The sequence below is a fragment of the Temnothorax americanus genome, unplaced genomic scaffold (assembly GCF_048541705.1).
Source record: "Temnothorax americanus isolate GAGA-0224 unplaced genomic scaffold, ASM4854170v1 Scaffold6, whole genome shotgun sequence".
Classification (NCBI taxonomy): Eukaryota; Metazoa; Arthropoda; class Insecta; order Hymenoptera; family Formicidae; genus Temnothorax; species Temnothorax americanus.
Window position 1 is genome coordinate 4,248,461 of NW_027509751.1, and position 26,686 is coordinate 4,275,146.

General features: G+C 42.4%; 1 protein-coding gene across 4 annotated transcripts in view; it reads right to left on the reverse strand.

Moving 5' to 3' along the window:
- The window catches only part of LOC143905035 (protein turtle), a 233,299-nt gene that overhangs the window by 141,494 nt on the left and 65,119 nt on the right, over positions 1–26,686 (reverse strand). For all 4 annotated transcript variants that reach the window (XM_077420139.1, XM_077420138.1, XM_077420137.1 and 1 more), the window contains exon 3: positions 856–894. The gene's annotated coding sequence lies outside the window, so the exon portion shown is untranslated. The remainder of the gene's footprint in view (positions 1–855; positions 895–26,686) is intronic.

The following is a 26,686-nucleotide window of genomic DNA, read 5'->3' on the forward strand; positions in this document are numbered from 1 at the left end:
TTATTTATATTGTTATAATTGGTACTTTTCTATTCAGTTTAATGACCGCTCTACCTATCCTCTGCGGCTGTTACATTTATTACCAGACACCTTATACATATATGTATATTAATTTTGCAAGTTAACATATACATTTTATAAATTGAAAGGAATATCTCAACAGATGTTACAATCCTCATGATTTCGCGGCTATTAAGAAAAAATTATATTGAGCGAACTAGACATTATCTTTAAGTTCATTTATTTGTCACTGTAGAATGAAAGAAACTAAATAGATTGTGACATGAGTGAAGAAAAGAATACGTCATTCCCATGATAAATTTCCTCTGCAACTATGACGCATGTCCTCAGACCACTATCTGGTCACGTTAGCCCGGGCGTCATATATGTGACCTCGGTATTTTTCAAAAGATGATGAATACAAAATTATTCCGGTTGCCAGAAGCGACCAACGTATTTAGATAGCTCACCTAGCATCTTCGTTCAACGGCGGCGTCGTGTCGACCTATAATAGCTTTCCAACGGCGTCCGGCCGTCATTTGTTATTCGACATGAAAAGGCGAGCCGTTGAGACGCATTGAAATTTTTCGCGAGTCATTAGGAAGAGAAAAGAAAAATGGCAGATTTCGATCCCCCCGGGAGACGCGGAGGAGGCGTCGCGTCTGAATATCGCAATTTCCACTTCAAGGCCTGTCGCCTTGGTTATCAAGAGAGTCATATTCTCATTCCTTTATCGGTTATCCGTCGAATTTGAAAACACGAGAAATGCATCGAAGGCCGAATGGTCAAGAATGACAGTTCTCTGATTTTTTTCACCATTTTACGTACAGATTCGTAAATTAATGAGTAACTCACCGTACGCCGAAAGTATCAGTCCCTCCTCGTAGCTCAGATCTGCAACAAAATAATGATGATTAGAACACTGTAAGATTCCAAGAATTTTAATATTGGTCGAAGAATTTTAATATTGGTAATCACACCAAACTTCTACGCAAGATGTCGACTATGTAAAAGTGCGAAACGAGCCATGGGACTTCAATATAAAAGCAACATCTGGTGAGATTGACCTTGGGGGTGATAATATCTCGCCCATTTTCCTTCATAAAAATCAATGGGCAAAGGCGGGGACGAAATCCAGGCAAAAAGGGAGGAAAAGCGATCGTCACCAACGCAACCACCTGCCGGCCTTTCCGCCGGTCTTCAGCCCAGTAATTGCCGCGACAATTACCGCGAATTACGGCGATAATTACCGTCATTATGCGGTGCAGTAATTTCGGTAATTACTATAGTGAATCGCCAACTATCCGATTGCAACCCGTCGCGCTCCTCATCTTGCGGTCAGTACCGGATAACTTTTAAGTTATCCCGTCCAATGGCCAACTAACGTAGTCACGAAATCCGAATCGAATTTCCATCCGCGGTACTACGAAACCGAAGGAAGCACGTTCGAGACGTAGCTCAGCGGTCAATCGCAACGTTAAATTGCGAAATTCAGTAGAGCGCGCAGTGCTTAAATACACATTTTAAACGTGGACCCTCGAGATACTATCCCTTTTGAGATTAAGAGCAACGCAGCGCTATGTCGCAAAAGTAAGAAAAGTGCTAATTAAGCGGCGAATGAGCCGGCGTGTTTTTCTTTTGTACATCATTCGCACGCGTAAAGAGCCAATTTTACAGAAATAAGTGGCGCACGCTGGTTCAAAATTAATTCAAGGAAATGAGATCTTTCGGAGTTGTTAACCGCTCTCCGTATTTTCACAATCAGCGCGAGAATTCGGTTTAACAATGAAACGGCGCAACTCATTTCGGCTTGATAATGAAATGAAAATAGGTATAGGAGCGCACGCGGGCAAGTAAAAGTTTCTAAAATATTACCTCGTAAAAAAGTTCGCAACGATTTAATTTACCGCGTACCTATTTAATTTCCTTCTTGTTTCTGACAATGAGATACGAAATTATTAGCTTAATATAAATGGTAATAATAGGTAATCTATGGTATATTTAAAACGGAAAAGCTTAATAACGGAACTTAAAGAATTACCCTGCGGTCTTTAAAAAGAGATCTGATGCAGGTTATATATTTTTCGATTTATCGCTAGTTGTGAAAGAAAAATCAAATATCGCTAACGATGACCCAGCGTGAGCTATGGTTTCTTGCTGTATACGCGATCGGAACGATTGTTCTGCCCGCGCCACAGTTCCACTTCGATATTCGAGACACGAAGTTATTTAACGGCCTGCGAGAGCGACGGCTGCTGCTGTAAGAGGTATTACGACAGTTGCAACAGTAACGACAGAAACCATATACCACGCATTCGATCCAACTTTGCGCTTTGTCGGTATGGGGTCACCTTTCATCCGTTTCGAGAACTCGTGGAACAATATGTTTCATTTCCCGATGTTTCCCGCGACGCTCGAAAAATATGAAGTATATTCATATATTCATCAGATCAATAAAGCACGGTGAATATTTCATCAATGCATTCCAATTTCATCACACCTCAGTAATATATTTAATATTTCGCTAACGCGATATACAAAGTGAGCGTCGCGGTCGCAATTGAAGCATTCTGAGCGTAATAACAGGCGCCAACATTTTTAGCATTGTCACCGATCGGAACGTCATTGCTGGAGTTCGGCGCGACGAATCGCTTAGCCGGAATGTTTGCCCGGACATGACCGACCGGTGCAACCGGTGCATTTGAAATGATTACCGGTACGCTGCGTCGCCGCATTGAATGGCATGAATTGTTAGCAGCTATTTGCAAATTTATGAACCACTCGGCCAGTGTGACGATTCGCACACGCCAACACGCCAGACAGTCCGTTTATCCCGCGCCTTCGCGTTCTCCCGTGGTGAAGATATATATTGAAAATATTCGCAAAAAAAACTCGGTATCGGTAACATGGGAATAGTAAATAGACAATACGATGTCTCGAAATTTTAATCGGAATGCTTTTCCGCATAAATAATAACGATTGATCAAACTCCCGATATGTAATCGAATTGTTTGTTCGCAGATATATAGGTATAGGTCGAACACCTATAGGTGTTATACCTATAGGTCGAACACTTGAATGCCTTCATCCTCCATCCTTCCGTCCAAATTTACATTCTCGATCTTCGAACGGCGCTGGTTAAAAACCAATTTTAACGATACACCGAGCTCGTAAGAAGTATTCAAATTATGAGTATGTCGAAGTTGGTCGCGCGTTGTGCCTCGGGAGTTAACCGCGAGATATTTTTATTCCCTGACACGTCCCGTTTATCCTCTCATCGTTCCCTTACTTAAGGGAAACGACGTGAAGGAAAAAGAGGAGAGCCGTATCCAGCGACTCGTATATGAGCGGTCTGGCAAAAGGGCCGCTCGTGGAAATACCGAAAGTTATGAAAGTTTTATGACAGGCCATGAGAGAACGCTAGAAGATGCGGAGAATCGGGGAAAGCGAGAACGACGGCGCATGGGGGGAGGGGGCGAAGTTTCACGCTGCAATGTCGATAGGTATCCCGCATGGACATTTACGACAAGCCAATTTTTTCGTTTGATTATTCAACACGCGCGAATGCATCTCGGCTCTCTCGGCGATTGCATATCTGACGGTCCGACCGCGGTCTGAAATTTTTGGAAACGGAAAAAAGCGCGACGGAAATCCGAAAAGCCTGGTGTGACCGCGCAGCCTAAAAAATATAACGCCATTCTCGAAAACGACGATCCTTATCGCTACGAGCGGATTCGACAGCTTCGACCGCTGGCTGGTTTTGCGTGGATTCTTCGAGATCTTTAAATAATACGCAAGCCATCCGCGATTTGTTACAATTTGTTATCGCGTTTTGTGAAATGGATCATCGGAAAGGCTGCCGCGAGGAGGAAGGGGTCGCGGGAGGACGAGTCATTTGAGAGTATAAGGCAAGCGCGGGCGATAAATCAGGACTCGCGCGATAATAAAATTCAATGCTTCGGGCCCCGAGTGCGTCGAGTCAGTCGAGTTTTATCAAGAGCACCTATTTATCTTTCTTACAAAACAGTTTGAGAACAGTTCGCTCATAAACGGCATCGGACGGAAAGATTCTCCGTCCTCGAGTCTCTCCGGCCATCGCCACACGTACCGCGGAGCAAAACTGGGACTCTGAGATTAATGGTTTTTCTTTCAGCCTTGGTATTTTCTAAAAATAGCAGTACCAACATTCATAAATTTCACAAATGTCCTCAGGTGAAGACATCCTGGATGTTGCACAAGAGTTCCGTGGATCATAATAACTGACGATAATCGTCGATCTTCAAATCTCCGAAATTCTGCTGGATTTTACTAAACATACGACCAAATTGTTGCAAATGAATAATGAAATATATACACTGTAACGTTATGAAATTTACAAAACAAAACATTTAAGAAGTTCTATGTATATAATATTTTTTCAGGTTTTTTTTTTTTTTTTTAGATATAATTATGTATTATTAATTGTTAAATAAAATTAAGAACTTACGGATATGGGGCCTAACTTTTCATTGTATTTCAATTATCTTTCTCCTGCAATTATATATAATTTCAGAAATAAATCACGGAAAAAAAAGGTTTTGCTGCAACAGCAAATCTATTTGTTAAATATGCCGGGACAACCAACATTTTTTGCTGCAAAAGCTAATTAATTTTGCAATAATAGCAAAACATTTTGTTGCAATAACAAACAGTTTTGCTGAACTTTGCTACTGCAGCAAAAGGTTTTGCTATTATTGCAAAATTAATTAGCTCTCGCAGCAAAAAATGTTGTCCGTATAGTAGCAAATCCTTTAGCTAAATTTTTTTCCGTGATTGAAAGTGGAATCAACGAACCTAAGCAAAGCGCACTTGACAAAGCAAAAGAAGTCAGAGAAATAAAAGTAAAAAAACTCGAATATATCATGTCGAGTGACAAAGGGAAACGCTATTGCACCTGGATTCTACTCTTTCATCAAATTTTCTTGCTCCCGCTGTCATGTCCTCTGTCTTTCGCGCCCGTAATTTTCTATTAGCTTCCTTTCTGCAATCACCGTTATCCTCCATTTTCGCCGGGATACGGCGTGATTTAACGAAATTGAGACGTCCAGAAAGTGAAGGGAAAACCGGACGAGCAACGTATCGCGAACAGCGACGAGCGATCGACGATAAGTCACCGATACCTCGAGAGAAATTGCGCTAGTCGCTACCGTTGCAGTTTACGTATGTCAAGCCGAAAACAGTAGCGTGATCGCATACGGCATACCTACGGTATCGCGTAATCACGAGCAGGGTTTCCTCTGAAAGATAAACGAGACACTTGCAGCCAAAGGGAACGCCGGAGCTAAAAACAGACGCGTTTACGTTACAAATAGATTTTGGATTTAGAGCTCTAAACTTCGCACCCTCTGGTCGTGCTTTCGTTCTCGTTTGCGCGTTGCAAATATCAACGAGCTCTGTCTAGGGTCCGAGCGAAGGGTTACGATAGCAACCCGATTTGGTTAGCCGGATTCACGCAATCCCCCATGGATTAGTCTTCAAAAGGATCGCAAGTGTACAAATTAGCGGCGACGGACCGGCCATTTAAGTGTCCATTGGAATACCGGTGTACATTCGGAGAGTGTTCCCAGTGTACATCAGACACAACATTCAGCGTCGACATCCTCTCGTTGCGAGCCGGCGCGGCGCGGCCCTCCGGAACGGGGTTTGATACTATATACGTATATGCATCGTATTTAATCCACGTTTTATGCCTCGACAGTCCGTAGCGTGATTCAATTACGTCGTCAGGGGTGGAAGTTAAGGGAGAGGGAGTTCTGTCGGGTTGCTGCCGAGTCTTGTACACACCGAGGATGATGACACCACCCCCCTCTCGTTTAGCATCCCCGTGCCGTGCCCCGTGTCTGCATCTACGGACTTTAGAGAATGTTTCCGCGTGCGTTTGCGAGTAAATTAAGGTTCGTTTACGCTACATCGCGACCTTAACGATAACAAACTGCGACAATGGCAGTCGCGAATCATTATGTGAGAACGCTATAGAGAATTTTAATCAATCAAGCAACTGTTTTTTCTGAAATATCGTTATTAAAAAAATAATAATAAATAATTACAAACGTATCGGTTTTTCTAACAAAACAAAATTTAAGGTGCAAAGTACAAAATATGACAATGAATTAATAACACTCGCTAAAGTATAGCTTTCAGTCTCGTGCGGTTTTCTCTTTTGCGAAATAAAATTTTACGATATGCTTATTACATTTTTACGACTACCAATTAATTTCAACGTGGTCGCACATTATGTACATATACGTCGCACACGTCTTCTCGCGGAAAATTTCCGCAAAAACAGAGTAAACTTTGCCTCTCGAGGGATGCGGCAGCGCTCACAAGGTGTGATACAGCGTGAGAGTTACGCAAGAGTGTACCGTGTAACCAGGCAATCCGGTGCGCGCTGGTAGAGGCGCTAAAGAAGGTAGGTAGTAACCGCTGGCTCCCAAACGCACGTAGCACCTCCGTGAAAATTTGACAACGCGCGGTGGCGGAAATTAATTTCCGCAAAGACGGAGCCGTTAATGCCGGCTGTAGCGGGAGTATTATCGCGGGATCCGTCATGACCCGACTTAGGGCGAGACGCGTGTTACGGGCTTGCCTTTTCACGTATGAGCGTAAGTAATTGTTTATAGAAAAATGCGACAGCACGCGTCGCAAAAATTGAACAACTGCGGGGAGAAGGGGTCTAATGTGGCCATTACTCAACGCTCGTACCGCCAAGATGCGTATTAAACACGAAGGCACGTAAAGGACTTCCAGCAGCACAAGGAAACCGATAACATGAACTTATATTCATACAAATGCAAAAACGTGATTTTCACGAATAAAGTTTGCACCGAGAGAGAGAGAGAGAGAGAGAGAGAGAGAGATCGGAGAAAATTATTATATTATTAAATTATTCATAACAATTTTTTTTTTTATACCGGTGGTTTAATATGCACATATATTTAGCAGCCGTTTAATATTTTAATTATTCACGATGATATACGCAAATTATTTATTAATTATATTAATAAATATACATAGGATTGGAATAATTTCGAATAGCGGAGTTTTATAACACGTATAGTATCTTTTCAATCTATGAGATCGAAACGCTGTGGGTGTGATATTTTCGCCGCTAACATATTCATCTCAATAACGAAAATTAATGTATTTACGCCACCATAAGAATTAGCTTATTATTCGCGGGAGACAGCTCATTATTCGCGGGTGTAATAGGCAATACATAAATCTGTCCGGTATGAATTACTGAAATCATATAATACAACAATGATAAGGTCACGCGCATATGTACCGTCGTTGTATATGCATCAACCACGTTATTAATCTCGCGCTATGAGAGGGTAAATACAGCGACCATTACGTCGCGTCGGCCATGTTTATGGACTACCTAAGGCAATGTTTCCCAACGTGGATGTTGCCGAAACTTGAGATCTTGAAGGTCCCCTAGGGGATATGCAACCCTTTTGGCAAGGCAACGAAACCATCAGTGACATTGTTACACGCGACAAAGGGAAATACCCATATCTCGTTTTAATTCGATGATTAAAGTAATTTAATTTTGCTTCTTTTCGGCCATTGTTGCAGAGGAAGGGATTAGAAACGTTTAAAAATTAACATTCAACGTACCAAAAAAAAAATTTTTTTCGATAAACGCTGGAAAAGCAACGCGTTCACCCGATACAATACAACGTTAATGAAACGTTACCAATATCTATATTAAAACAAAACTGCACTGCGAGCGCGCAGTTTCTGTATCGTCGTCATGCAATCTGTTATCCGCCTATATCAATTCTCGGTGACACGGAGCCGGCAAATGTACAGGCTAATAGGTTCAGCGTGTTTGCGGAGTATCTAAGTGTAAATGCATGCAGGTATGTACGCTCTCGTGTGCCCGCCCGTCCGTGCATTTTGATACTACCTCGTGTGCACCCGCCGCAAACCGGAAACTGCCCGCTGTCAGCGCGTTGTCGTCGTCGTCGTCGTCATTGGAAGGCAGCGTGATAGTAACGATTTCACGCTTCTCGAAGCATTCGTAATTTCCTTTTTTATCCGCGCCTACTTTTGCGAGCCTCGCCTTCCCGCGGCAAGAATGCGGCGACGCCGCCGCAGCTATTCCGTCGGAGATGCAGGCCGCACTGCTTGCATTCCTGGAGTACCGAATTCGTCTCACTTACTCGGCGAGTCAGCCTCGCGCCGCTAAACGATATATGCATGCAGATAGATTGACTTTCTTATTTAAATTATATATATGTATATAATTGATTTTATCGTTTTACTGATAAGACCGTGGTATAAAAATGTTTAAACGCAAAGTTTTGGCAAATTTATACATCTATGGTAAGTGACGTTCTTTTGGCACGCTATATGTTTCCGAAATGTGTATCCGGCAATACGATTTATTATGCGATATGTGATGCATTAAAAGGACTTGTTTGCAGCCGCTGTAACGGGTACGTGTATCAGAATTGATATTAATCGATGTTCCATGAATACGAGAGAAAGGTTTTCGATCGATTATCCTGTCTCGTGGCACTCTCTAACTCCGAAGCATTTCCGCGTCGCGCGATTTAAAAACGCGAGATAAATGAGTGGCCGTTTTGCTTCGCGCGTGCACGAGTATATACGGACGATTTCAACTTTTGCTGTCCAATATCACGGCGGCGGAAAATCCGGGTTGGCGGTGGCGCAGCGGCCGCTCCCGCTTGCCCGCTGGAAAATATAAAAACGTCCATCCACCTCCCCCCTCCCGCCGTTTCCCGTGAGGAACAAAGACGGCCGACGAAGGCAAGGCAGGTCGAGGACAGGGAATACCCAGTGGGGTAGAAAAGTCGCGAGGGTGAATTCCTTCGTGCCTCGATGGTGCACGCGGGGAAGGGCGGCGGGCGGTATGGAATTACGAAGTTTAAGATAAAATGGATTCGCGGAATCTGAAATAGAAAATTCCCTAGCTAATACCACGGCAGGATTCTCATTCCCCTCGCATAACCTTCGTCATCCGGGAACGCCGCTTTCTTCGTATTCCTGTCGCGGTGGACCGCTCGCCCTCCACCCCCTCCCACCCCCTTAGGCAATAAGGTAAGAATAAGAGAAGATAACCGTACGTGAGTGAAATCGGTCGCGTGCCTTTCAATCATTCCCATCCTTCCCGGATCATTCCCGCTCTCTTTTATAGTCTCGCGATAATGAAACGCGAAAAGGAGAAACCGCAATTGCCTCCACATGATTTTTAAACCCTAGAACACACAAAGCATAAGTCTCTCAGATCCAGGCAAAACTTTGCTTGCTCGAAATTTTCTATTTTCGATATTTAAACCGGTATTCATAGTCTTATATTTAAGATCGTCTTGTTGAGTTTATCTTTAGATATGCTGTATACGACGCGTTTCATTGGCTACGAAGTATCTAAAGATGAACTTAAATTAACTTATTTTTAACTACCATGTGCGTTAAAATTTATTAGTTTGAAACAAAATAGAATTATTTTAACTCCATTGGTTTAGTCAAATTAACATTGTTTTAGTTAAATTAATTACATATTGAGTAGGAGCAGTAGCGACCTATGGAATAGTTAAAAATTACTTAAAATTGAGTTTAATTTAACCCTATGAATTTAACAGTGTATTCGATAGTAAAACATACTCTTAAATCTCATTGTCAGAGCTTCAAAATAAGAAAAAAAACAAGTCCGTCAAAAACATTAATCTAAACCAGAGTTACATCCTATCAAAATTACATGGGTCTCCCAGACCCATAGTGTATTTTCGGGATACTCTGAAAGTTGTGTGTTCTAGTAGGGTTAAAGCTCGCTTATTACTCCGATGATAGCTGAGAACTTAAATTGCTAAGATAAATGGCTCGATGGTAACCAAGAGATACATGCTATAATGACGAAAACGTATCACGTAAACTGTCAAGTTTAATCGCTTTAATTGCAGGTATTCGAGATCCGTCGATAAAAAACTCGTTATAGCACACGGCCCATCGTTATAAGAGACTAATGTTAAGAGACGACTCAATTATTGGCTCATGTTTATTGCGCTGACTGAAAGTTAAAAAAAAAGTCGCGCGTTGATGGTATTGCGCTATTTGTAGATCAGTGCCTCTAACAATAAGTGTAGTCAAAGACAAGGAGACGGCAAGTGAGGTAATCGAAAAGAAGTAATTGTGAAATGAGAGCAAATACATTTGTAACGGTAACTACTCGTTTCATGCTACTGCGTTCATGGAAAGACAAACGACATTCGTAGATGTTGTCAACTGGCCTGCGATAATATTACTTACCAGCTTCCGAATAGGTTAAAAAAGAAAATAGAAGCAACCAATATACCGAATAAAATCGAGCGTCTCCGATTTCCTATTTTCCTACCCTATTTCCAGAGCCTTCCATCCAGAAGCCATGTGAAACCGTGTTTACTTCCTTTTTTTTGTGAAAAAACAGATGAGCCTCCATTATTCTTACTTTTTCTTTCTTTAAGTGGATGAGAGATACCGTGAAATATATGTATATCTATATCAGATTAGTTTTTATTATATTGACAGTATTCTCTGTATCAAATAATCATAAGTTCACTAGAACATCACTTTTGGATATATTATTGTATAATCGAAAAGTTACGCAGTTGCGTAACGCTATTTTTAGATGGCGATAAAATACCTACTCTCGATCTTCCATACATGCAAATTTCGATATCGATGAAAAAGTTTCCTGCATCTCGCGTGAGATCCAATCCCATTAATGTTAATTATTAAGCCACCATGCAATATATCCAGCGGTATGCCATTTTATCGACCTCCATTACGGCAAGCGACGCAAGACTCTTACACGTCGTGTCTGATAAGAGCATTATCGATCGTCACTTCCGGAAGTAAGCGCGCGCCCGAGAAATGGTCGCGGACAGCGAGAGGGCGAAAAAAGATTATCAGCTACGGGCGTATGTGAGAATATATAAAAGGAACCCGGAAACAGCGGCACGTCGTCGTAAGTCCAATGTTCCAATGTTTGTATATATTAATGGTATACTTTTGCCGGCTTTGTGCGGATTCGCGGTCTACGCCGAAGTACGGGAAACGGCGGCGTGGACGGTCGGGATGTCAGGTGAATTATGCCACATCCATTCTAGCCGTTAATACGCACCCGCCCTTTCCGGTCCGGATGTGCACACACCCCTTATAACCGCCACGCTCGAGGTGCTCTCTGCTAATCGGATTTTTGCACTCCTCGCCGCAGGAAAACCTCGAAGCCACGAGGCGAGATCGCCTTTTCGCAGATAACGCAGCAACGTTCGCAAAAGTAAGCCCGCTAAAAGTGCAAGTGCGTGAAACGTTTAAATTGCGCTTGGTCACCACGCGCTGTTCGGAATAAACGATTTTCTACGTTATTCAGACAATATTTACAACTGCGAATTCAAAAAGTCAATTAATTTCATTAATATCATAGTGATATTTGATATTATCTTTTTTATTACTACATGCTTCTAAATTTTAATTATAGATTAATATAAAATATGATAAAATAGATCACATTCCTTATTATTTTTACCGAAGTGATCGTCAGTTTGTGCAATTATATTTTATACATGTTCCTATTTTTTCTTATTATGTAATATTATTAATGAACGTAAACGGTTATTCTCAAATTAGTTACCTCTATACCATCAATTCGATGACAATCCACCGCCTAACTCAATCGGTCTAATTTTCAGGCGAGTCACTCGTTACGTTCTTTCCGAGAGTTCTTGGCTTTCTTCTTTTTCTACCCGAATCGTCGATGTCTAATTTAATCGCGACAATTAAGGCCGGTTCCGACGAAGAGCAGAGTACCGTAACGATTCAGAGGAAATTGAGAAATTAATATTTCTAAGGTGCGGAGGTTACGAGGAGCGTGGTGACGGAAAGGGGATTGTAGGAGAATAATTAACAGCCGCTCTATAAAATCCAATCGAAGCTCCGGAAGGTGGAGGACCGGCGGGGAAGGACAAGGAGGAAGGGTTACGTAAACGACCGGTCCAATGAACGAAGAAGAGACCCAGAGATGCGTCCGGAAGTATATTAATAAGTTCATTTGCGCCCCTAGCTTTCTCTCCCAGTAACAAGAATCCTTTGAGGCGATGATGAAACACGGGTTTCGGAGGAAGGATGATGCTCGAGAGTGCGCACATATGCTAAGTGAAATGGTATACGGGATGTTATGCATAATAAACTGCCGAAATAAAATTTTAGGAAAATATTGCGCGCAATCAAACGTTCCATAGAGATCATATCGAGAGAGAGAATTGTTAATTCCGCTAATTATTATATATTAAACTATCTTACATTAAACATAGCTTTTTTGTGTTCATGATGAATACCTACAAGAAGACGATTTATTGGAATTACGTACCATAAACTATCGACATTTTTGCGGTGCAACGACGACTGCGCTATCGACTCGTCTCACCTTTCATTTCCATATCTCTACTTCAGATGAGCAAGCAAAAGCGCCACCGAAAGGAACTAGCGAGGAAGAAAAGGGACACGAATGGTCGCTGTCGCCACTCGCTCCCGCGCTCTTTCCTCGATTTTTGAAAACCCGCCGTGAACTCGCCTTCGGCGAGTGTCCTCCAATTTATTTTTTCGCTTACCGAAAATACCGAAGTCAACGAGCACTTTGTCCTTTTGTTTGCTGCCGAGACCTGGTTTTTCTCTCTCGGTTTGTTCAATCTTATATATATATATATATATATATATATATATATATATATATATATATGTATAATCTCTTCGCCACACGGCATCCCAATTCTGCCCCGCCCCATCTCGTTTCCTGTGAATAATTCCGGCAATGATTATCGACCCAACAACTGCCGTGAACATTTTTATGAATTGCTCTATCAACTTCTTACTACTCTAAGTGGAGCAATAAATAAGCTAGTCAGTCGAAAGACTAAGGACAGAGATAATGGCGTGATATTTAAACATTTCAATAAAAAATTACGCTGACATATGAAATACATAGAACAAGCTTTACAAATTCGTGTATGAAATTTCAAAAAATATTACATCCCTATTTATCAACTTATACTGATCTTTCATAAAGTAATAACACATTTCATCAGCAAGATCAAATCGAATTCACTGGTATTAGTGTGTAGATTCTGTGAAGTCAGCGGTATTCATCTTATCTTCAAGCCCTTAATGGATATCGTTCTAATCAATAATGGCGAGTAGCGTTTCGTCGAATTGCAGTTGTCCTTTTATGCAGATCGCAGAGGTTCTACATGTCGACGGTGCACTGCTCGCGGTATATCGGTCAATATCAAAGTTCGTTAATTACAGAACAGGGCTGCCCGCAATCGCGTAACTGGATGAAATACCAATTTAATAGTTACACCCTTCGTTCGATCAGCCGTAGCTAGATCGTACCGCACGTTCGCATCGCATCGCGACAAAATTAATTGCAACGCGCCTTGACTTAAACAAGCCAAACTGGCGCTTTTAATATAAGCACGCGAATGCAATTTTAGGTGTTCCCTAACAATATAAGTTAAAAGTGTAAGATTTATCAATCCCGCAAGATCTCAATCAATTTACTTTTTTCTCATTTTCTTATCTTAGCTTTTTGCACCTTGAATAAATTAACAGAAAAAAGTTTAAGCTCACAGAGTTCTCTGTAAATTAGATAAATCGTCTTCTTTTTGGATATAGAGAAAATCCTTATGTTTAAAAAAACGAATTCAAATAAAGGCAAGATCGAGAAAGACAATATGAGTATCCATGGGAAAAATTATGCGGTGTTGATTCGTTTATAGTGGCGACCATCTGGCAAGTTGTACATATAAGAAAACTCGTAGAGAACGCCATCGCGAGTGCGACATGTTGTCGCGGACGTGCCGCAGGTCACTGGTTGGGTTGAAACGACCCAACTGGGTAAAGTGCAACGTGGATATGGCTTTTATAATAAACCCATAATCTGGATGTTCCACGGGGGAAACGAGGCTTTCAGGACGTCGATCTAGGGGCGGGAGAACAAGAAGACACCATGCAGCCAGGGTTCTCCTTGCTCGCAGAGCGCACCTCTAATGACGGCCTGTAACATCGCAAAAAGGGTAAAAGGATATAAACATATTACGAGATAACGAGAGACTACCCGCTGGAAAATGCACTATCCACGTTCGCTTATACGGTCATGCGCATACATATGAGCTTTCGTTTGATTAATCGAAACTGTGAAACGTAACAGAAGATGCGACAGAATTTTTCAAAGAGACGATCAAACGCTTGTTTTATCGTAAATAAAAATATAGATATTGGCAATAAAGATATAATTTCTATTATATCTATACAGAATATATGTGTACATATAATAATTAGATATATGATTAGATTTATCTACATAGAAATTAAATATTTTTTTGCCAATATCTAATTTAATTCAATACCGAGTTTATTCGTATAAATAATGACTAATAACACTAATAATATTCGGAAGTGAAACATTGACGTGAATTAAATTTTATCATCTCCAACTCTCCAAGTTCGCGGCTCGAGAAGTGTGCGATAACTAACAATGCAGGTATACGCTGATGCACATTGTAGAACGCGATATCCGCCTTGTTCTCCGACGTGTTTCGACACTGTGGGATTGGTGGGGGAGTAGACGAGGGGCAGGGAGGGTCACGGTCTGGCGTGGACATAAATTAGGCGGAAATCTCCGGCAAACTAATTATCGATGCAAGCCCCGACGCAAACACGTCTCGTACCGGCACACGATAATACGTGTACGGCTGCAAGCTACACGACGAGGGATTCGTGATCTCTCGACGCCTGTTGTTGATAGCGAACTTGTCAACGCGCGCGAGTCCCGTTAACGCCGCGGAAGACGCTGAGACCGATAAGACGCAGACGCGATAAGAGGAAGTAGGTCATTATTGACGGGGAAACGTGTGCGTCAGGTTCAAGTCGAGATACAGACCTGTCAATGGAATGATATGATACGTTCAGCACAATGATACGAGCGTCTCATTGCAATTTTGATACGACCGTCGTATCTCAAAAACGATCAATTATGAAGAAAGGAGCTTTTCTCCAAGCGACATTAACATAATAACCTTAACAGAAAAATGAACAGAAGGAAGAAAAAAGAATAGAATGAAATAGCACGACTATATCGTAAAAAGAAACTCCTGAAAGATCGAAATAGCTCATGTATCTCCAGCTCGTCATTCACTTATCGGTGCCGGTCTTTCTTTATATTTTCTGTCCTCGGGGTTGAATCCTCTCTCCTTACCGCTACACAACGTTCAACGATGATTTTCTTGTTCTCCTGAGTAGAATAAAAATTAACTGTCGCCTCGCAATTCGACCTCATGGACCTTAGTCGGAGGTTAGTATTAGTAGGTGAGCCAACCACGTAACACCGAGCCCCATTAGCTGTCGCTAATCATTCCACTAATCTATCTTACCGGTCCCTTTTCTCCTTTCCGGTCCTGGCCCGAGCGTACTCCACTCCACCATCACCCACGAAGCCCATCACCGTCGTTCCCTACTCCTCCCCGCGCAACTGGTTTAAAGATAACAAATGTCGGGCGTTTAGGGGCCGCGATTACGACGGGCCATTCGTTTCGCACGGCAGGCTAGTCAGTTCCTCCCCGGTCCGACGGAACTGGAAACCGCACTCTAAAACCACCCCGCCGTTCGTTCCGGCAACGACGTTCCTTGTACGCCCTAAACGCCGTTGATGACGTCGTTACGTCAGCGTGTCGCTGGAACACCGCCGTTGTAATGACGGCTCGGGCAACCCTCCCTCCTCCTCTCGTCTCATCCCGTCGGTGGATTTGTTAAGGGCCTGACTCTATTTCAGGGGTTAGCCCCTTTCGTGGAGGATCGTAAAAAATGTCGTTCGCCCGGAAGTGATCTGGGGACACAGACCGAGATCACGTTTCGTCCTCGAGGAGAGAATAATCAAACTTGTGGATTCCCAGAAATGCGTCCAGCCCTTTTCGAAACCGGTATGCTTCACGATGAAATAGTTTCCCAGATACCTTCCCAGAGATTGGAACTTAATCCTCCCCGTTCAAAACGCTGCGTGTTCGTATCTACGAAATTCAATGCCGTGACAGAAATATTACAAATTTAAAAAAATTATCTTTGCTTTTCTCATATATACGTTTACCGTTTAATGTATATCACACACAAATACAAGTTGGATGATTTTACGCGCTGATTGCTTCTATTTCAATGCAGAGAACTTGCTACTTGGAAAATCGCGCCATGGGTCTTGTCAGAAGCTACACAAAAAAGAAGAGAAGCAAACACTTTCCTGTAAATATTAACGACACGGTTATAAATATCCGCTTTACTGCGGCCGTTTAAATGATGATTTCCAACGATCTCCGCGACATTGTTCGTATAAACTTCGACCTTCCGTCTCCCCTCCGAACCGCAAGGTATTTAATACATTTCTACGAGCGTCATTCTAACGGAGCGAGCAAGTTCCACCGAGCGAATTTCGCGCGGACGCAAGTTCGCACTTCAACTTCCTAGCGAGTTTCGCGCCCCTATCTGTAGCCAAACAGCCGCCCCTTCGCGACGAATCGACCAATTCAGAACCTTAACGCCCCGGATGAAACTAACGCGAAACATCTCCGCGCGCCGAGTGCCGCGCTATGCCTGACCCGTGGAGCTTGCTACCAGATTAACTCGCTTGTAATCCCCCTCCTGCCATTAGCGTTCGCCACCTACTTCGCCCCATTCAGCGCTCCTTCATCGCACAGTCAATGAATACGAAATGCCAAGTACGACGCGACCTATCTTCTATCCTGCCTTCTCGACCCGGCGACCAGAAAATGAGTCCATTGTTATCCGTATAATGGATTAGCACGTGGTATCTTCTGATACGCATATCCCTCAACCATATTGTAACTTATTAATTTATCTCTTCGCTGCTCTCCGTTGAAGGCGTATTACATCAGTGAGCGCGCCGGCGTCATCATTTAGACACAATAAAATCTCGCCCATACTCGTTTCGCTAAATGCGCGGCTGCACCACTCGATTCGTGATTCGCGCAAATTTACCGAATTACAAATCCACGAACTTCCGTACGAGTTCTGTGCTCGCTCGTAAATTGCCTGACGTTTGATGGAAAGAGCGCATCACGTGGCTCGCCTATATCAATTCTTACTCCCCGTCGCGTCCCGTGCGTGTGCGCGCCATATCCGCCGTATACGCACTGCGCCATGTATAACGCATGTGTATACGCACACGCAATTCCGCGTGTTTCTCTCGTTCTACCGCTTTTCGTTCCTCGCTCCGCAACCGTCACTCCGGTCGCGGACAATCCTCGCAGTCGGAGTGTTACCGGATTACAATGTTTGTCGGGGACTGTGCAAACTTCCGCGCGGTTCTGGGTGGTTCCTCCCGTATACGCAGTTACGCGCACACACACGCACACACACACGCACATATGCATATGTCGCCGCGAGCCGTACGCGTATGGCATTCGCGCGCGCGCGCGCGTGTGTGTAGATAACGCGCCTTTAGAAATTCCATGTTGGAACAATATAAACATTGGATCGGATAGTGACGATGCCGCGAATTAAATAAATAAAATAAAAATGCGCGCGATTTCCGGCGAAAGCTTCGAAATGAATGCTCGAGGGCCGTATAGGCTCTTGGCACGGCGCGTACAAATTACCGGGGATAGCGAACGCGCGTACCTCTTCCCTCACACACATTGCCCGCTTGCACTTTTTTTTGGCATGTAGATAGACCGCGGATGCACCCGCGGCTATATGTGCCCACGCTGCTGTTTTTTCGGCATGGTATACGACAACGCCGTTTTGCGACGATTAAATCGAACTATTCTAACACGTCAATTGAGAACTTAATTAAAAAAGATGGTAAACGCCGAGAATATTAACAAAATTCTTTTCAAAATCATGCGCGTGCCATTTAAATAACATTCGCGACCTTTATAAAAACATCTCTCTTTTCCTTAAATAAATAATGACTTGAGTGCTAAAGAATTAATGCTTTCGCAAAATTAACAGAAATATCTAGCAAGAATGTCATAAAAAGATAGATTAATGGATGAATAAAAACATCGATGACACAGTGTAATACCGATATAAAAGTTGTTTTCTCGTTAATTATAATTTACTGTCACCGACGGTACGAGGCTTCGCGGTCGTATGCTTTACGAGCACCAATAACGCGGTGGCCTCCTTCAGCAGTTCAACCGAACTCCAGCGGTTATAACGACGCAACAACCACGTACAACGGTCGTCATGTGCAGTTGGCGGGAAAGATAGAGAGCAGTTAGACCGTTGGAACTAAGGCGGGTAGCGTGCACACAAGCCGAGGCAGCGAAACTTGACGAAAGTTGAAACACTTGCTAATGAGCGGTACACATTACGACGACGACGCAGAATGCGTCGTCCCCGTCGCGCCACCGACTCTTCAGCGGCAGCTACCCATTATTGTGGACCGAGACTTCCAGGTGCAGGATTTACGTGCCCCAAGTTTCGCATTGACCGAGTCACAAAATAATTCGTGCCAGCTACGACCTAGCTGGTGCATCCGATTTAGCCGGTAGACTCGCAAGGTTCCGGTTATCTCGACATTAATCGGTCCGACCGGGAATTCTAATTAGCTCAAAAAGCTTTGAGATATTTGGATAAGTGATTTGCAGTTTAGTCAACAGCGACTGCCTGATGTTTGAAGTGTGCAGGCGCGCGGAAAGCATATTGCGTCGGTAATATGAGATAATATTGCGTGCACCAGACACCGATCAACTATATGTGGGCCGCTTATGCGATGTCGCTGAAGTGTTCAATGGATTTCTAGGGTCGATACGTTAAGTCATGAGGATTACGATTTGACGAATCTACTTTGATATCAGTCTGTACGAAATTCCTGTTCAATTGTGCAATGTCAATAAAGATTATGAGCAGCTACTATGTGAGTCTTGGTAATATCCAGGTAATATTATTTAATGCTCTCAGTAGGGAGACAATAAATTACGATCTGCATGGCACGAAATAAGGACGAGTGTGCCAGGGCATATCCTAAATGACGTGCAACGTACTCGACCTTAATGAGAGCCTTTCTTACAAAGGGCTCGCGAACTATCGATAAACTCTTCAGGTTGACTGAAGTATCAATTACAAGAGACTACCGATTATATCCTTGAGGTAGTTACAGTCTAGTCAGGGAACTAGCCTAATGTTCTCGAGAATTCATGTTAGTATCGTAACCATCGTAACCGAATATAATGCCCAATTAGGCTGCCTGTACGAGCTATACGTTAACAGCACTTTACATAAGACTTTCCTAATTGCCGGAACGGCATTTGTTCACATTAAAAGTTCACACGTTTAATCAAGACGAGGCGACGAGGAATTCTTGCAAATTACTCGTCGAATTCAAACTCAATTCTATTCCGCTCTCTCGCAGTTTCCGCGTATATACGTAGCGAGGCTTTCGACTCGTATTAAGGGTAAAAGGGGAGGCCAACAATCCACCGGCAGACATCTGCAACCGGAAATGTCATCGGGAGAGCGGCCGACGACGAATCGAGTAAGGATGCAGATTAGTGCGAGTCGACGCACGGAATGCTTAACGAAGACACCCTCTCTCGCCGATGTCGCTAGATGTCCTGGATCGAGTCTGTGAGTAACCTGCCAGGCCCTTTCAAAGCTTCCGATTCCTGGATTACAGACTTCCGATTGAATTACCACGAGGACTGCCCCCTCGGTAAGACCGCGCCGTGCAAAATATCGATCTTGGTCGAGCTCTCTCTGTGCGCGTTTCTTAGACTTTCGATTATACGCTCGGAATAGTCGCGACGCTGCCAGAGAATGGAACACGTGCAGAACGCGTATTGATCGGAAATACGGTTCTCCATTTACCAAATTTTAATACACTTAGTACGTTATACGAGCAATATTGCACTCGCGAACTGCGCTTTATATATTTCTACCTGAATGCTATGAGAAAGCCATTTTCGAAATCAATTTCTATCTTTACTTTTCGACGGTATTAAAAGTCGACTTTGATCGATATCTATTAAGTGTATTTTATGTCATTTCTGGAATTAAAAATAGAAAAAAAATTAAAAGAGTAAATTAAACTATAATTAATTGATAATTAATTGATGTTCTATAATAATAGTTAAGCATAAAGAGTTAAAAACAAATACATTATTAACATTATCGTCTATTTTACGACTAATTTAAAAAATTCTACTTTTTTAAACTTACTTTTCTAATTTTTGATCTTTATAATTTAGTTCGATTAATCTCAATTTAGTCTGATTAAAGTCAAAAGTGAATTATTACAAATGCGTCGACTATCTAGAGAGTATATTTTCTGGCTGGGCGACGCGTCCACAATGTGCACTCAAGACGCGCCTGCATTTGCTAATGGCGCAAGACAAAGCGATCTGCCATTGTAGTTCGCGTCTGAAAGCCGGGAGACTATTTCGAACGGTATCGATTATTTAAGGCGCGCATAGATACCGGTGATTCCTCGGGAAATTATCTCGCGCCATCAAAAGGCGCGCATACTTGGCACGGGCTTGAAGCGCCGCGGCTGTTGCCTCGCCCCGACAGAGAAAAGGCGGCGCGTGCATAGAGATCCGGTCTATTGTTCCACCCGTGTACGAGGCTGTAAACGTAACGATAACGCGACGTTACTTGGGAAACAAAAGGGACGAGGACGTTAGACGACGAAGCAGAAACGGGATGCAAAGAGAGACGAGTGTCCTCGCGGTGTATATCCGCCTTTTAAACGCGGCCTTTATGGGTCGGTAATCGATACAATTGCCGATGCCTCGTTTTATGGGGAGAAAGAGACTTTTCGAGATGAAAACTTGCAGAGTAAAGGTACAAGTGATTTTCAGCTTCTCAGAGCTATTGCGAGTGTACTTTATGCTCTACTGCATGTCGGCGCACTTAAGTGCGACCGAAAGGAAATAATTTACGGCGATTTTCGCGAAGCTACTCCTCGCCGACGTTCTCTCGTTTCTATAACGATTCACGATTCGGTTGAATCCGCACGTGCGCGTATTTCCTTCGATCATAAATGAATCTCAGACCGAGACCTCAGTCAAGTTTGTGATGTACAATATCATAAAAACGCGCAAATATACGGAATATATTTTTATGCGACTGATTTCCACTCTTCCTGAAGCATTTCTGCCCGATTAATTTACCCAATTAATAAACTCCCGAGCATATATGTCCTAAGAGAATATAAAATAAAATAATAAAAAAATCATCGGCAAATATAGAATATCTCGTTGCTGCCCTTTGGAATTTCTATAGCACACTATCGAAATTTCAATGGAAACTCTACGCGGCTCAATTTTCTCGCTTCAAATATATGAATTTTATTAAAATCGTAAATTTGATTCGAGTCGTTCGTCATATTTGCGGTATGTATCCACGACTCGGGAAGTATTCGCGAACGCTTCTAACCGACAAATCTTATCGTTACGTGCACGTGCTAGCCCCGACGTGGATTCAACCGGCACGGAGAACATTATTCAGAGAACGAGAGGACGAGTGGCTTTATTAGAATGTACTCGGAGCTTAGTACGCGTCCCCGCCTCCGAGTGCTTCCATTGTCCCCCGCGGGAGTCAGCAGGCAAAGGCGAGCTTCCTAATATGTTCGTACGTTGCCCAAATATTCGGCCTGTTTGTGTTGGAGGCGTTCTCCGACTCACCGTGAACCTCGTTCAACGATACGGGAATTTCCACTTGACCACCCATGATCTCGTTAACATCGACGCGACTATCCGGATCGCGTTCTTTTGATTATCATGCCGATATTTTAGAGTTGAAATAACATTTTTGGAGCGTGTGCAAAGACATAACCGCGAATTTATCTACGTAAAGAACTTTTACATTGAAATTCTTTCACATGATTTATTTTATGTTCTTTCATCGTATAGTTGATATTTTTTTGAAAAAGTTTTTTTCGAGAAGTTTTTGATTATTCTGAAAATTGTTTGATTTCTAGTGTGTCTAACATAATAATGATAACTGTGTTTCGTCTCTCACCGCACTTCTTAGAGACAAGCCTATATATTGCACTAACTGCCATTTCATATTCGTTATGATTCCCGTCTAATTATTCTCGTTTCCGTTATTAGCGAAGTTCGGGATTCATACCGCAAGGCGTGAAACTTCGGACGTAAAGTCGATACATATCGGAAGAGTGCGATAATGAAATCTGCCGCGTTGCTCCAGAACAATTATCTACCTTTAATATTCCGAAATGAAAGAATTCGCACAAATATGCTATATTGAATCGTTATGCGAGAATGTATCCCCTGGAAATTTCAGAGATTCTTGTGGAAAACATGCGGTCTGTGAGCATGTGCTCTTTGAGAATAGCTCTCTGTGGAGATGATAATGGCGCGGCGTAAGTCGATCGATTTTAACGACTTTAATATGAGTCGATGCGCCTTCAACTCGTTATATCCAAGATCCTGCATCGGAGTATTACTGTCGTAACAGAGAGTTCTCTCACATTGCAATAAAATTGAAAACAATACGCGTTTCATGATTTCTTTGCGATTGTATAAATATGTAAATTTCTTATCGAATAAATTGCATAAACGCATACACACGCGCGCGCTCGCATAAAGCAAGTACATGTTAATCTAAGAATGTAGGTACTTATGTATTGTAAAAATATCATAAAAAAATTTTGTATTAAGAATAAAAATATAAGAAACTGATCCAGTCTCTCTCTATTGGATTAAAATTATCCAACGTTGTTACCGTGAATAAGTACGGCTTTGGCCACGAAAATATCACCGTCGCAAATTCCACAAAGTCGTCTCTTTCAGTAAAAGAAGAAACTTCCATTACTTTGAAGAAGAAAAGCCGTGGCGTAGGCCATCGCTCCCGACGAATAAAGAAGTTTGGTTCGAATGTTTCCTAGTCTTTGCCACGAGCTGACGAGAAATTCGAGAGGCAATCCCATTTGCGTCCTCCAATCCTTCCCCCCCCCTTTTCGCTCCAACTTAGCATCCACCTTGGCTTTCTCTTTTTCTCACGCTCGCGCTCGTCTGCTTTATCTCTCCGAGAGGCGAGCCATGATACTGATGACAGTTTTTACCAAGTTCTTTGAAAACCTAGCCCAGCCTCGCATCACCTCTTCAGCAATCTGTTGGACCGGATTATAGCGTGCGCGTCTCCTTAGCCTCGGTCGACAACGTGAACGACAACGGGACGGTGACGTCGACATCAACGTGACAAAACGAAGAAACGTCGGCGAGAGAGCGTAAGAGCGCTTTGAAGTCGGTATTTCGTCAACAAGGTGCGAGCGTTTTTTTTCCTTTTTCGTAGTCCGATACTCCGAATATATTTCAAGCTGTGTCCTGTCACAATATCTTGTCGCCTTTCTTATACGAGCGTATAGGCGAGCATAAACGAAAAACGTAATGGGCGACGAAATAAATGAGGCGACCGAGCGAGAACTGAAGATCATACCTCGATTGTTATCTCTTCCATTTCTGTCCAAAACTTCCATTCCCGAATTGCGAATTGTATATGCATATATATCGGAGTTTCTAGATGGAGATTATCCTGTTGACTAAGATTATCATAATTCCCGAGTAACGGAATACTTTGGATTGCGCAACAGCACGCTTCGTTATATTATTTAGATTGTTCGTGCGAGAGTACAGATTTTAACAACAATTTAAAGTACATCTTATTTGATAATAATTATATTACTAGAAATAGCTGCGTCTCCGCTTTGAAAATCCGCCGTCCACTTTATTTAATTAAGATCTTCCGTAATATATATATATATATATATATATATATATATATATAAGATCTTCCGCTTATCTGTTAATTGCGCACTTACTGTGCCATGCTGTAACTTTACAGTTACGGATTCAAGGAAGAGGTAAAAAGAGATCGAGAAAGAAAGATAGAAAAGGGCCAAGCCACTCTTTTGAACTTAAGAAATCTTCAGAAGGTCCGTGAAAAGGAAGTACAAGTGGCACCATTAAAGAAAGAAGGACTCTTCTTTATTTCGCTCGCGTGGGAGTGTGCGCGTGCACATACATGTATATACATATACGCAGGCATGCCAATGTAATATATATAAATATATATATAATATTGGCAAAGTTAGTGAAACTTTAATCTCCGATCTTTTGATTCTCCGAATCTCGGTGAAGCGTGCACGACAATATTGAAAACTCCCTTCTGTAACGATTGAAACATTGCTTTAAACTTTCAACACGAACAACTTCGTGAACGTTACTCTTATTTTTGACAAATCAGATAAATTCCTCTCGATACAAATCTCAACAATCATGTTTTTTTTTCCTTCCGAACGCTGGCTTTCGATAATTGCATTCATGCTCAAACGGCGATTCAAATGGACACAGAAAATTAAACATTTTGATCCTTGAAAATGTAATATTTTTCGTAATTTGTACCTTTAATATTTATCACCACGCGATAACAACTTCAGGGTACTTTATATAACTGAAAAGTACAACGAATTAATATCGCAAGTTAAACAGATTAATCTGCTTCAGTAAAAACATTTAGGTAACTGAATTAATCTCGCGTGTACCGCTATATCTGTATATATACATTTATCTTGATAGTACAAGCTTGCGTGGTTCACCAAAGCACAAAGTGTGTAAAGCAAAATGAAACTAACTAAAATCAGTAGCGCTCCATAATATGCCATGGTAAAAGCGGTTCTCCAAAGTTGGCGCGATCCGACATCTCTTGCGTTGGCCCATGGTAAACTTTCAAGGGAGTACAGCTGGAGATGGTGTTCCATAGGAAGTCTCTTGATAACGCAACGCCTGTAATAATTATTATTTTCCACCACGTGGCCGATTTTTCTTTCTTCCACGTACCTTTTTTTATATTCCATTCTCCACTTTCATAATCAACATATAAACGATTACGAAAGTAACAATATACGCGTACCAATTGAACATATTGTCATTATGATTCGCAATATATAAAATGAATCTTCAATGATAGTTGCATATAGTTGTCATTTACCAACAATAACATAATTTATTTTTACACAATTGGTTAATTTTAGTACGTTCAATGTGTATAGTCTCGTTAATTTACAAGTTTGATTATAATAAAGATACAATATTTACACAAAAGATCACATGTGTTACTCCGTGTTAATCTGTTACAATTTGCGTGTTTTTGAAACAGATTAGAAATATAATTAATTCGAGTATACGACATTAAGACTACATGTTTCAATTCAACTTTGGTATCCACCTTTTCCATTGCCTTCTGCAATAATAATTCTATTCACTATACGAAGAATGTAATGGATAAACATCGCGACGAAGAATTGGAACCGGCAACGGAACGTAGAGTTGGCCTCGAAGATCGGCCATATACTCGGTGGCAAAGTTTTGACGATGCGAGGGACTATAGCGTTCCTTCGGGATGGTCTCGAAGATGTAACGCTTGTAATAATTATGATATTCGGTCACGGCGGGGGAGATGTCCCTTCTGTTGTCCTCCCCGCTCCCGAACGTGCCCGTCGAACTCCCACAACCCCCCTTCCCCATGATCACTCTTTCTCTCTTTCGCCCTGTAAGCCCGACGTAGCGTCCACACATACGCCCACCCTCGTCGCCAACAGCCCTCCGCGCTCTCTCGGCCCCCCCAGGGGGTTGGGGCGCGGCCGTGTTTGCTCTATCGACCGCCGACGATCCGCGAAGTTGGCCGAACGCGACCGAGCGCCTTCGTGGCGGCGCACACCGCGTATCTCTTCGTTCGCGTGCCACCCTCTCTTCAGGAAGAGTAGCTATCCCCTTCTCGACCTACCCTCATCCCTTTTTCCGTCGCGTCGCGTTCTCGTTCGTGTCTCACGTTCGTGCCTCTCGACAGTCTCGCTGCCTGAGTTCGAAAAAAAGGAAAAAAGCAACGCAGTCGCAGGTACTTGGACTTTACGGAATCGTCGCGCGTAATGGACGGGGGGGGGATAAGAGAACGCGATAGGATTGCGATCGAAAGCTCTCGCCGAAAGTCGCGACCACCGACCTCCTAATTCAGCTTACGTATGGCGACGGAGTGTTCGGTTGGGTCGCGATAAAGTTTAAATCTCGACGAACCGAGCGTACTTCTTTTTTATACCGAACGCGTGCGTCAGAATCCGTGGAAATTGAAAAATCCGATTGTTCCTTCCCCACGATCGGCGATTGTTAAATAAAATTGCGAAATTGGTGATTTTTTGAAACTGCAGAATTATACTTAAAAATAACTTTCGATTCTTTCAATTGCATTTGATGAAATTCTTTTTTATCATACAACGTGTATCATGTTGTACGGTATGATGCGTATTGCGAGTTATAAAAAAGCAAATTCACGGAAAATGGAAAATAGACGAGAATAAAATATTATGTATAATAAAAAGGAGCGGTAGAAAAAAATGCGAGGAATTTTGCGAAATTTTAATAATTTACGCGCAAAATAAAATAAAGTAAATTGTGTATGAGAAAAAACCGGTTAAATAAAATCGCCCTTGTTTCATAACGGGGCATTGAATAATTATTTTCAAACGTTCCGGCTCAAAATCGATAAGATGTCTTAACCGTCTTTAATTAAATAACTTTGTCGGATTAAACGCTCTACTCGTGAATTTCCTCGGCGA